The sequence below is a fragment of the Erinaceus europaeus genome, chromosome 8, assembly GCF_950295315.1.
Source record: "Erinaceus europaeus chromosome 8, mEriEur2.1, whole genome shotgun sequence".
Taxonomy (NCBI): Eukaryota; Metazoa; Chordata; class Mammalia; order Eulipotyphla; family Erinaceidae; genus Erinaceus; species Erinaceus europaeus.
In genome coordinates this window covers 11,083,171-11,094,540 of record NC_080169.1, presented here as the reverse complement: position 1 = coordinate 11,094,540, position 11,370 = coordinate 11,083,171, and the positions used below count along the sequence as shown (strand labels likewise).

General features: G+C 43.3%; 1 non-coding gene across 1 annotated transcript; it reads left to right on the top strand.

Moving 5' to 3' along the window:
- Nucleotides 1-204: 204 nt before the first annotated feature.
- On the top strand, nucleotides 205-342 carry LOC132539994 (U4 spliceosomal RNA). The gene has a single exon (XR_009551282.1). It is a non-coding gene; the product is annotated as a U4 spliceosomal RNA (small nuclear RNA).
- Nucleotides 343-11,370: the final 11,028 nt, after the last annotated feature.

Sequence of the window (11,370 nt, the reverse complement as noted above, 5' to 3'; positions counted from 1 at the left end):
TTTTTTTTTTTTTTTTACCAGAGCCTTGCTCAGCCCTTAGTCAAGCTGTTGTGGGAACGTAAGCATCAGGTAGGGGAGTCTCTTCGCATCACCATTATGTTTTATATTCCTGCCCATCTCTCTTTTTGAACCTTTGTCTTTGTATCTCTAGCACTCATTACTAAAGAAAACAGTGAAATACAATCGGATAGAATAGTAAATAAGAGCTTTGCGCAGTGGCAGTATCGTAGCCAATGAGGCTTATCTGAGACGCGATTTTTGCTAATTGAGAACTTTTCCCAATACCCCACCATAACTTGAAATATAGTCAGCATTGGCAATTTTTGACAGTCTCTATGGAGACTGAATAAAAAAAAAAGTAAATAAGAAAGGAAAGCTTCGGCAGAAGTGACTGCCTAAGAATGATCATTTTTCTCATTTTACATCTATCTCTCATTACTGAAATTATTAATAAAGTAAAATAGACATATTAAAAAAGAAGTCCTTGGGATTTGCACAGCTAGTAGATAGTATCTCTCTCTGTCTCTCTGTTTCCCAGTAGCTAAAGATAATAATACAATGAATTGCAAATATTTAAAATAAAGACCTTTGGTGTACTTCTAAAGATCTTCAGGTCTGTGGCTTCAAGAACTCAGTTTTAATCCAATGCAGCCCTGATAGTTTGAGTTGTGCAGTGTTGTGGTGTTTCTTTGTGGTTTTTTCTCACTGGATTTGTGTTAGGAAAAGATACTGAAGACAATATTCAGAGAAAGACTGAAACCCTTTGCTTAGCTCTAGTTTCCTGTCAGGTGCATTCTACTGAGTTTCCACAAGGCGGCGACATAACAGAGCAGTGCCCCTGCTGGGAGCGCCTTGCTCCCTCTGGGCTGCCCCTTGGTGCTCATGTGGGGAGGGTGTGTGCAGTCTGTTCACATGGCCTGTTCTTGGAAGCTTCCTTCCCTGTAGCTAGAGAGAGGCAGGAGACAGATTTCACTGGGCAGGGCACCAGCCTGCGCCATTCTTGCTGTGAATCAACAATCTGTCAGCTCATGTTGAAAGCAAACCTTGGTGTCTGAGGAGAGAGCATAATGGCTTTGTCAAAGGCTTTTACAGATGAGTTTCCAAGGCTTCAGGTTCCTCAGTTCTGCATAAGTCTGAGCTGAGCAGTGCTTTGGTCTCACTGTCAATTTTTTTTTTTTTCCTATTCTCAATGTTATTTATTTCTGCCCTAACTTTAGTTAATTTCTGTCCTTCTGGTTGCTTTAGGGTTCCTTTGTTGTTCTTCTTCTAGGTCTTTAAGATGTGCAATCAGGCTGTTTCTTTGTGCCTTTTCTTGTTTCCTAATGTGTGCTTGTATAGCTATGAACTTCCCTCTTAGGACTGCTTTAGCTGTGTCTCAAATATTTTGATAGCTTGTGTCTTCATTTTCATTGAACTCTCGAAACATTTTGATTTCTTCCTTGATTTCCTCTTTGACCCAGAAGTTGTTAAGAAGTGTACTGTTGAGCTTCCACATTTTGGTACTGTTACTAATCTTTTGTTGATTGTTAAGTGTTAGTTTAATTCCACTGTGGTCTGAGAAGATGCTTGGGATGATTTCAGTGCTCTTGAATAGGCTGATGCTGTCTTTGTGGCCTAACATATGGTCTATCCTTGAGAATGATCCATGTGGATTTGAGTAAAATGTGTATTCCAGTTTCTTGGGATGAATGACTCTGAAAATGTCCAATAGTTCTAGTTTATCTATCTCTTCATTTAGCTCCCTTATGTCTTTACTGATTTTATTCCTGGATGATCTGTCAAGTTGAGAGAGTGGGGTGTTGAAGTCCCCTACTATGATTGTGTTACTGTTAATATATTGCTGTAGCTCTTTCAGTAGAAGTTTGATGTATTTAGATGGCTTCTCATTGGGTGCATAGATATTAATAATTGTTAAGTCCTCTTGATTGACTGATCCTCTGAGCATTAAGTAGTGTCCATTCCTATCTTTTTTAATCTTATCTATTTTAAAGTCTATCATGTCAGATATGAGAATAGCTGTTCCTGCCCTTTTTTGTGGGCCATTGGCTTGAATGATAGTTTTCCATCCTTTCACTTTAAGTCTGTGTTTGTCTTGTTGCGTTAGGTGAGTTTCCTGTAGACAGCATATTGTTGGGTTGTGTTTTCTGATCCATCTTCCTACTCTGTGTCTTTTAATAGGTGAATTCAGGCCATTCACATTTATTGATATCAAAGATTGAAGATATTTTAACGCCATTCTTGTAGAGTTTTAGAGTGTTTTGATATATGTTCTATTTGTGGTGGTCTAGTTGTTTATAGGAAACCTTTCAGAACTTCTTTCAAGGCAGGCTTGGTGATGGTTGCTTCCTTCAACTGTTGCTTGTCTGAGAAGGTTTTGATGCTTCCATCTAGTCTCAATGACAATCTAGCAGGATATAGTATTCTTGGCTGAAAGCCTTTCTCATTGAGCACTCGATAGATACCTTGCCATTCTCTTCTGGCCTGTAGTGTTTGTATGGAGAAGTCTGCTGCTAATCTTATGGGTTTTCCTTTGTAGGTGACTCTTTGTTTTCCTCTTGCAGCCTTGAGGATCCTTTCTTTATCCTTATTCCTTTCCATTCTAAGTATGACATGTCTTGGTGTCTTTAGGTCTGGGTTAATTCTGTTTGGGACCCTCTGGGCTTCTTGAATCTTTATGTCTTTGGTGTTGTCTAGACTAGAGAAATTTTCAGCTATTATGGCCTGGAGAACGCTTTCTTCCTCCCCTTCTCTTTCTTCCTCTGGTAAGCCAATAATGCGTATATTGTTTCTTTTGAAGTCATCCCATAGGACTCTGTTGTTGTTTTCAGCATCTCTTAATCTCTTTTTGAGATCTCTTACTTCTTTTTTAGTTGTCTCTAATTCATCCTCAATCTTGCTAATTCTGTCTTCAGCCTCATTGATTCTATTCTCTCTGCCCTCTACTGCTTTCTGGAGTTCATCTATTTTGTTGCCCTACTCTGATACTGTTTTAGCTTGTTCAGCTAGTTGCCTTCTTAGCTCAGCAATTTCAGCTTTCAGCTCTCTAATAACCATGAGATTATTAGAATTTTCTTCCATATTCTCATTTGTTGTTCCTGCATTTCTGATTACAATTTTTTCAAATTCTTTACTCACTCCTGTTATTATTTCCTTAGCTAATGTTTGGATGTTGAACTCATTGTTTTGTGCTTCACCCTCTGGAGGACTTTTAGCTGGACTCTTGTCCTGGTTCGAGTCTCCAATATTTTTTCTTGTTGTTTTAACCATTTTATATAAGTTAACAGTTTTTTCAATTCCTGAGTTGGAGTTCAGTGGTGTAAAAGCCTTTTTTTTTTTTCCCCTGTAGGCTATGGGAGCCTGAGGGCTTTTAAACTATCAATAGGCTTCTTGGCTTAATCAATGACTCCTGACCAAGAGATAAAGCAGGGTGTGGCAGAGATAATCCAGTGGTTATGCAAAGAGACTTTCACAGCCCTTCAGCTTTGCCACCGAGGTATAGGTCTTCTCCTGAGTTTCCCGGTTAGATCTCTGTGCCCTGGTGTCCCTCCCTGTTGCTGCTCCAGATTCTGAGGGTAGTAGCAATAGAGACTCAGAGTTGTACTTGGTGAGTCTCTGGGGAGTCCTTTCCTCCCTTCAGCTGTCCCCTTGTTGGTGGAGCAGACTGGAGGTGGTGTCTCCACTGACAAACTGTCGAACTGTTAGCAGTCACTTAATCTCTCCTTAGGCCCCTCTCTCCTCTCTGTCACCAGCCACGCGTGTTTGTACTCACGGGTGATTTACTGGTTTTCTGTGGTCATTCTAGTCCTGTCTTGTTTCGGTCCGGGTGGTCTCCTTTGGTATTCCTAGTTGATCCGGGAGAGGAGAGGAAAGGAGAGAAAGCGATCTGCTGCTCGTAGCTCCGCCTCCCTCACTGTCAATTTTTATTATTATTATTTTTTCCTTTTTCGAGAGCAGTGCTTAGCTGTGTGATGGTGTTGTGGTCACCTCAGAGTAGGAGCGTCTCTTTGCATCACCATTATACTATCTACCCCTTTCCATCTCACTCTCTCGTTTTTTGTTCTTTTTTTAATATTTATTTATTTTAATATTTATTTATTTATATTTAATATTATTTTGTTGCCCTTGTTTTATTGTTGTTGATGTCGTCGTTGTTGGATAGGACAGAGAAAAATGAAGAGAGGAGGGGAGGACAGAGAGGATGAGAGACAGATAGATACCTGAAGACCTGCTTCACCACCTGGGAAGTGACTCCCCTGCAGGTGGGGAGCCGGGAGCTCGAACCGGGATTCCTTATGCTGGTCCTTGCGCTTTCTGCCACCTGCGCTTAACCCGCTGCGCTACCGCCCGACTCCCCCATCTCACTCTCTTTATCTCTAGCCCTCATAATTAAATATAAATGTAAGATAAGATATAAAAAATAGTAAGAAGAAGTAATTAAAAAAGAAGAGCGTGTGTAGAATAGACTGCTTAGTAGTTATCATCTTTCAGCCTGCTTCTCATTACTGAAAGTATGAACAAGTAGAGGGAACTAAAAAATAATTTAAAATGACGTCCTCGGGCTGGGAGACAACTCAGTAGCTACCATCGTTTTCGTTGTATCTCCCTCTCTCTCTTTGTCTCTTCATATTGCAGTATAATAATACAATAAAATATAAATATTTAAAAGAAGATCCTGGGCTTTGGAGTTCTTGTAGGACTTCTGCTAAAGACTTTGAGGCCTCTGGCTTCAAATACCCATTTTCAATCCCTGGACAAACCGTTTGCTTGAGATGAGCAGTGTTGTGTTTCTTGCTGGATCTGTGTGAGGAAGAGAAAATGCAGATTATATTAGGAGAAATACGGGAAGCCTTGGTTGTCTCTAGTTTCCTGTTAGGTGCATTCTACTGTGTGTCCACAAGGTGGAGACACAACACAGCTGTGTCCTTGCTGGGTGGGCTGTCTGCAGTTGGACTGCCCCTTGCTCTTGCTTGTTGTTCATTTGTTGGAGGTTGTTTGCAGTCTGTTCACAGGATGTGTTTTTGGAAGCTTGCTTCCGAGGAGCTAGAGAGAAGCAGGAGGAACACTGGGCTTGTGTGGCTGAGGCGTCAGTTTTTCTGGCCTGGCACGGTGTCCACTGAGGCAGAAGGGTCCCTGAACCTGCCTTTGCTCCCCCTCTCTCTGACCCATGGCTCAGTCCCTTTCTGGCTCCCACACTATTCAAACCCTCTTCCAGGAAGAAAGGGATTTGAGACACTGTGCTTGATGCTGGGTGGAGACAACCCGGAGACAAACCCACTGGAGTTCCCAGCCTTGCATGCACAAGGACCAGGGTCTGAGTCCTGTTCCCCTCCTGCAGGGGAGGAGAGGTGAAGCAGGAATGTGGGGGCTCTCTTTCTCTCTACATCTCTATCTCACCCTCTCCTCTCAATGTCTCAGTGTACTTTTAAATCAAAGAGAACGGTCCGGGGGGTGGCGCAGTGGATAAAATGTTGGTCTCTCAAGCATGAGGTCTTGAGTTCAATCCCCTGCAGCACATGTACCAGAGTGATGTCTGGTTCTCTCTCTCTCTCTCCTATCCCTCTCATTAATAAATAAATAAAATATTTTCAAAAGATGTAAGATATAAAAAAAGTCTTACTTATAAAAAAAATCAAAGAGAACAGATGGGAGAGGGGTGGGGAATTGTTGCTGGCATCCCTCCCTGGACACGTAGTGCTGAGACAGAGTCTCAGCAGTCAAGCTAGTGAAAGGGTCCACCCTGGTGCTTATGCGCGGACACTCTCATGCCTGAGGCTCTGAAGTCCCAGATTCAATACCTGTGCCCCACCATAAGCCAGAACTGATCAATGCTCTGGTAAAAAAAAAAAAGAAAGGAAGGAAGGAAGTGAGGGGATAAATGCAGAGACAGTAAAAGATTTAATGAAAGGAACAAAGGCCAAAAGAAAGACAGGAAATATAGAGGGTGGAAGCATATATGTTTGCCTCTGTACAAGCATGCTGCGAATTGGTCTTGGACAATGGAGGTCAAGGCTGGTGCTTGTGATGGGGCCAGCAATCAAAATGCATCAAAGTGTCAAAACTGCGCACAGTGCCTGGGGTCAGGGTAGAGGTCACACAAGCAGCCTTCCTTCAGGGGACGCCTTGCCTTCCAGTCATGGGCCCGGGGAAGGCTCTGAGCTGTCTGTTTCCTTGACACCAAGGTCCCTGGTGTCTCAGGAGGTGCGACAGTGCTGCTTCATTTTTTGGTGTGAATCAACAATTTGTGGTTTCATGATGAAAAGGAATCAGGAGGGCTGGACAGATAACATAATGGTTATGGAAAGGCTTTCCAGCCTGAGGTTCCAAGGCTTCAGGTTCAGTCCTCAGGTCTCCACCATTCAACGCCTGAGTTTGAGCAGTGTTCTGGTCTCACTGTGTATTTATTTATTTCCAGAGCAGTGCTCAGTCCTCTGTGACAGTGTTGTGGTCACCTCAGAGCTTCAGGTAGGAGAGTCTCTGCATCTCCCTTGTGCTATCCACTCCTGCCCAGCTCACTCTGTGTGTCTTCCTCTCTGTATCTCTGGGTCTCACTGCTCAAGTTGACAAAGTCAAATAGAATAAAATAGGAAATAAAAAAGGGAAGCTTGGGCACAAGTGAAGCCTAGTAGTTATCACCTTTCTCTCTTTAATCCTATCTCCAGTCCCTAAATATAATAACAAAGTAGAGTCAAATAAAAATATTTATTGGGCTGGGAGACAACTCACTGCCTAGTGTCATTCTCTCTCTCTCTGTCTGTCTGTCTGTCTCTTTCTCAATATACAAATACAATAATACAATAAAACCCAGGATTTAAAACCAGAAAACCTTGCACATAGGAGCTATCTATCTGGAGGTCTGCCAAAACCTTTCATGCCTGTGGCTGGACAAACACAGGGTCAGTCCCCAGCACTTCCATCAGTCTGAGATGAGCAGTGTTGTGGTGTTTATCTGTGTGTCTCTAAGTAAAACCATAAAATAAAATATCATAAAATAATAAATAAGACAGGAGCGCTTGGGCAGAAGTGACTGCCTAGCAGTTATCAGCTTTCTCTCTTTAAACCCTTCTCTCATTAAAATCATTGACAAAGTAAAATGGACATATTAAAAAAAGGAGTCCTTGGGCTGGGAGACAGCTTAGTAGCTAGCATCATTATCTCTCTCTCTCTCTGTTTCTAAGTAGCTAAAGATAATAATATAATGAAATGTAAATATTTAAAATAAAAAGACCCAGAGTCGGGCGGTAGCGGAGTGGGTTAAGCGCAAGGACCGGCTTAAGGATCCCGGCTCCCCACCTGCAGGGGAGTCGCTTCACAGGCGGTGAAGCAGGTCTGCAGGTGTCTATCTTTCTCTCCCCTCTCTCTGTCTTCCCCTCCTCTCTCCATTTCTCTCTGTCCTATTTAACAACGACATCAGTAACAAAAAAAAAAAAAGGGCAACAAAAAGGGAAAATAAATAAGTAAATATAAAAAAATTTTTTTAAAATATATAAAAAGAAAGTAAAAAATAAATAAATAAGTAAATAAGTAAATAAAAATAAATAAAAGACCTTGGGCTGAGGAGCTCTCTTTGGAGTACTTCCAAAGACTTTCATGCCTGTGACTTCAAGAACCCAGTTTCCATCCAAGGCAACCTGGATAGCTTGAGCTGAGCAGTGTTGTGGTGTTTGTGGTTTTTTCTCACTAGATCTGTGTCAGGAAAAGATAATGAAGACAATATTCAGAGAAAGATGGAAGCCCTTTGCTTAGCTCTAGTTTCCTGTCAGGTGCATTCTACTGAGTTTCCACAAGGGGGCGACATAACAGAGCAGTGCCCCTGCTGGGAGCGCCTTGCTCCCTCTGGGCTGCCCCTTGGTGCCCATGTGGGGAGGGTGTGTGCAGTCTGTTCACATGGCCTGTTCTTGGAAGCTTCCTTCCCTGTAGCTAGAGAGAGGCAGGAGACAGATTTCACTGGGCAGGGCACCAGCCTGCTCCATTCTTGCTGTGAATCAGCAATCTGTCAGCTCATGTTGAAAGCAAACCTTGGTGTCTGAGGAGAGAGCATAATGGTTATGTCAAAGGCTTACATACCTGAGGTTCCAAGGCTTCAGGTTCAGTCCTCAGATTTGCATCATAAGTCTGAGCTGAACAGTGCTCTGGTTTCTTCTCTTTTTTTCTTTTCCTTTTTCGAGAGCAATGCTCAGCTCTGCGTGATGGTGTTGTGGGCACCTCAGAGCTACAGGTAGGAGAGTTTCTTTGCGTCAACATTATGACCTCTACCCTTGCCATCTCACCTCTCTGTATCTTTAGCTGTCATTCCTAAGCGTAACAATAAAATAAAATAAAGTAAAATAACCAATAATAATGGAGAACTTGGGCAGAAGTGGCTGCTTAGTAGTTATCTTTCTCTCTTTAAACCTATTTCTCATGACTAAAAATATTTAAAAATTATAGTAACAGAAAAATATGAGATAACAATTCCTTGCCCTGGGAGACAATGAGTAGCTAACACCATTCTCTCTATATCCCTCTGTTTTTCTCTTTATAGCTATGTATAATAATATAATATAATATTAATAAAAGATCTTTTTTTAAATATTGATTTATTCCTTTTTGTTGCCCTTGTTTTATTGTTATAATTATTATTGTTGTTGTTGTCGTTGTTGGATAGGACAGAGAGAGAGAGAAAATGGAGAGAGGAGGGGAAGATAGAGACGGGGAGAGAAAGGTAAACATTTGCAGACCTGCTTCATCGCCTGTGAAGCTACTCCCCTGCAGGTGGGGAGCCAGGGGCTCGAACCAGGATCCTTAAACCGGTCCTTGTGCTTTGTGCCATGTGTGCTTAACTACCACCGCTGTACTACCACCCTACTCCCAGAGAAGATGATCTTGGGCTTAGGAGTTCTCTTAGGACTTCTGCTAAAGACTTTTAAAAAAAATATTTATTTATTCCCTTTTGTTGCCTAGTTTTATTATTGTAGTTATTGATGTCTTCGTTGTTGGATAGGACAGAGGGAAATGGAGGAGGGGAAGACAGAGAGGGGGAGAGAAAGACAGACACCTGCAGACCTGCTTCACCGCCTGTGGGGAGCCGAGGGCTTGAACCGGGATCCTTATGCCGGTCGTTGCGCTTTGCGCCACGTGCACTTAACCCGCTGCGCTACTGCCTGACTCCCTGCTAAAGACTTTGATACATGTGGCTTCAAGAACCTATTTTCACTCCCTGGCACCACTGTTTGTTTGAGCTGAGCAGTGTTGTGTTGTTTCCTTGTGTTTTTCTCACTGGATATATGTGTGAGGAAAAGAAAATGAAGAGGATATTTGGAGAAATACAGGAAGCCTTGGTTGTCTAGTCTGCAGTCAGGTGCATTCTACTGTTTTTCCACAAGGCGGCGACATAACAGCTGTGTTTTGCTGGTTCCCACTTGATAGCCTCCCCATTGGTCTTGTCTATTGTTCATAACAATGTTGCAGGATGTTTGCAGTCTGTTCACAGGATCTGTTCTTTGAAGCTTCCTTCCCAGGAGCTGGAGAGAGGCAGGAGACAGAGCTCACTGGGCAGAGAACCGGGCTTGCATGGCTGAGGCACCAGTTTCTCTGGCCTGTCACCTTGGCCACAGAGACAGAAGGGTCCTGGAGCTCTGCCTTTGCTCCCCACCTCTCTTCCCTGGCTTAGTCCTTTTCCGTCTCCTGCACTGTTCAAACCCCTTCTGTCTCCTGCACTGTTCAAACCCCTTCCAGGAACAAAGGCACTGTGAACCTATGCTCTGTGCTCGGCACTTGCAAAGCACAAGGGTTTGAGTCCTGTTCCCCACTTATAAGAGGAGAGGCAAAGAGGTTGCTTAGGGGTCTTTTTCTCTCTGCCTCTCTATCTCACCCTCCCATCTCAATGTCTCTGTACTTTAAAAGGAAAGAGAACGGGTGGGAGGGGGTTGGGGCAAGTAGCTGCCGACATCCCTGGATTCGTAGTGCGGGCACAGAGCCTCAGCAATCAACCTAGTGCTATCAGAATTAGGAAAGGGGGAGGATAGATACCATTATGGTGGTTCAAAGACACTCTCATGCCAGAGAGTTCAGTGTCCTACACCACCATAAAGTAGAGGGGATCAATGCTCCATTTAAAAATAAATAAATACACAATATGAAATGGAAAGGGGAAATACATACAGTCAAGAATGAGGAGAAAGAAGGAACAAGAGAGAAAGAGAAATATTAAGAAACAAAGGAATAGAAAGTCGGGGGAAAAGCACATATGTGGGCTATGGATTGTCTTGGCAGAAGGAACGACAAGGCTGGTGCTTTTTTTTTTTTTAAAGATTTTATTTATTTATTAATAGGAAAGATAGGATGGGAGAGAGAGAAAGAGCCAGACATCACTCTGGCACATGTGCTGCTGGGGACTGAACTCAGAACCTCATGCTCGAGAGTCCGATACCCCACCTACTGCACCACCTCCTGGACCACAAGGCTGGAGCTTTTTAGTGGACCAGGAATCAGAAAGTTCATCAAAGTTTCAAAGATGTGTGCTGTGTCTGGGATCAGGTTGGAGGTCACATTGGCAGGAATCCTGCAAGGGGATTCATTTCCTTCCATCTGTTGATCCAGTAGGGCTCTGAGAAGTGTCTCTCATTTATACAAAGGTCTCTAGTATCCCAAAAGGTGGGTCTGTGATAATCTTGTCTGGCCTCTTGAAAATTTTGCCTAATGATAAGGCCTTGTCCTCCAGAGTCCTCAGTTTAGAAAGCACCAAGTTTGCTTCCTGAAAAAGACACGAGTCTATGGCCATACCACCCTGAACACACCCGATCTCGAAAAGGACATGAGCCTTCTCCCTGACTTTCAGTCTGAGTGAGCCATCCACCTACGTGGTTTCACAGATAATAACTTGAAGCCCCATGCTGTCTGAGTAGGGCCTGAATACTGGTGATTACCAGCGAAAATATACATGGCTTGATGAGAAAGCAAACATGAGAAGAATGAAAAATGTGGCCAGGCAGTGGCCACCAGATTGAGTGTACACGTGACCACGTGCTAAGTCCCGGGTTCCCGCACCTCCAGGGGCCACCCTTCAGGAACAGTGAAGCACGTCAGCAGGTGTCCTTTTCTCTCTCCCTCTCTCTCTCTTTCTCATCTTCCCCTCTCAATTCCCTTTTGTCCTGTCACGTAGAAGAGAAAGCGATGGAGGAAGGAAGCATGACTGAACTAGCACAAACCTGTAGAATCCAAAGACGAGAAGGCTGAGCTATTCAGTCTGGTTAGGACACGCCACTCGGTAGAGCTCAGTGAGGGCCTCAGAGGGTTCTCCACCAACCACGAATTTGCTGGCTTCTTGAGGCTACTCCCGCTTCCCTAGCACCGAGGTCTAAAGGTTTGCTCTTTAAGACCAGAAGAGAAGAT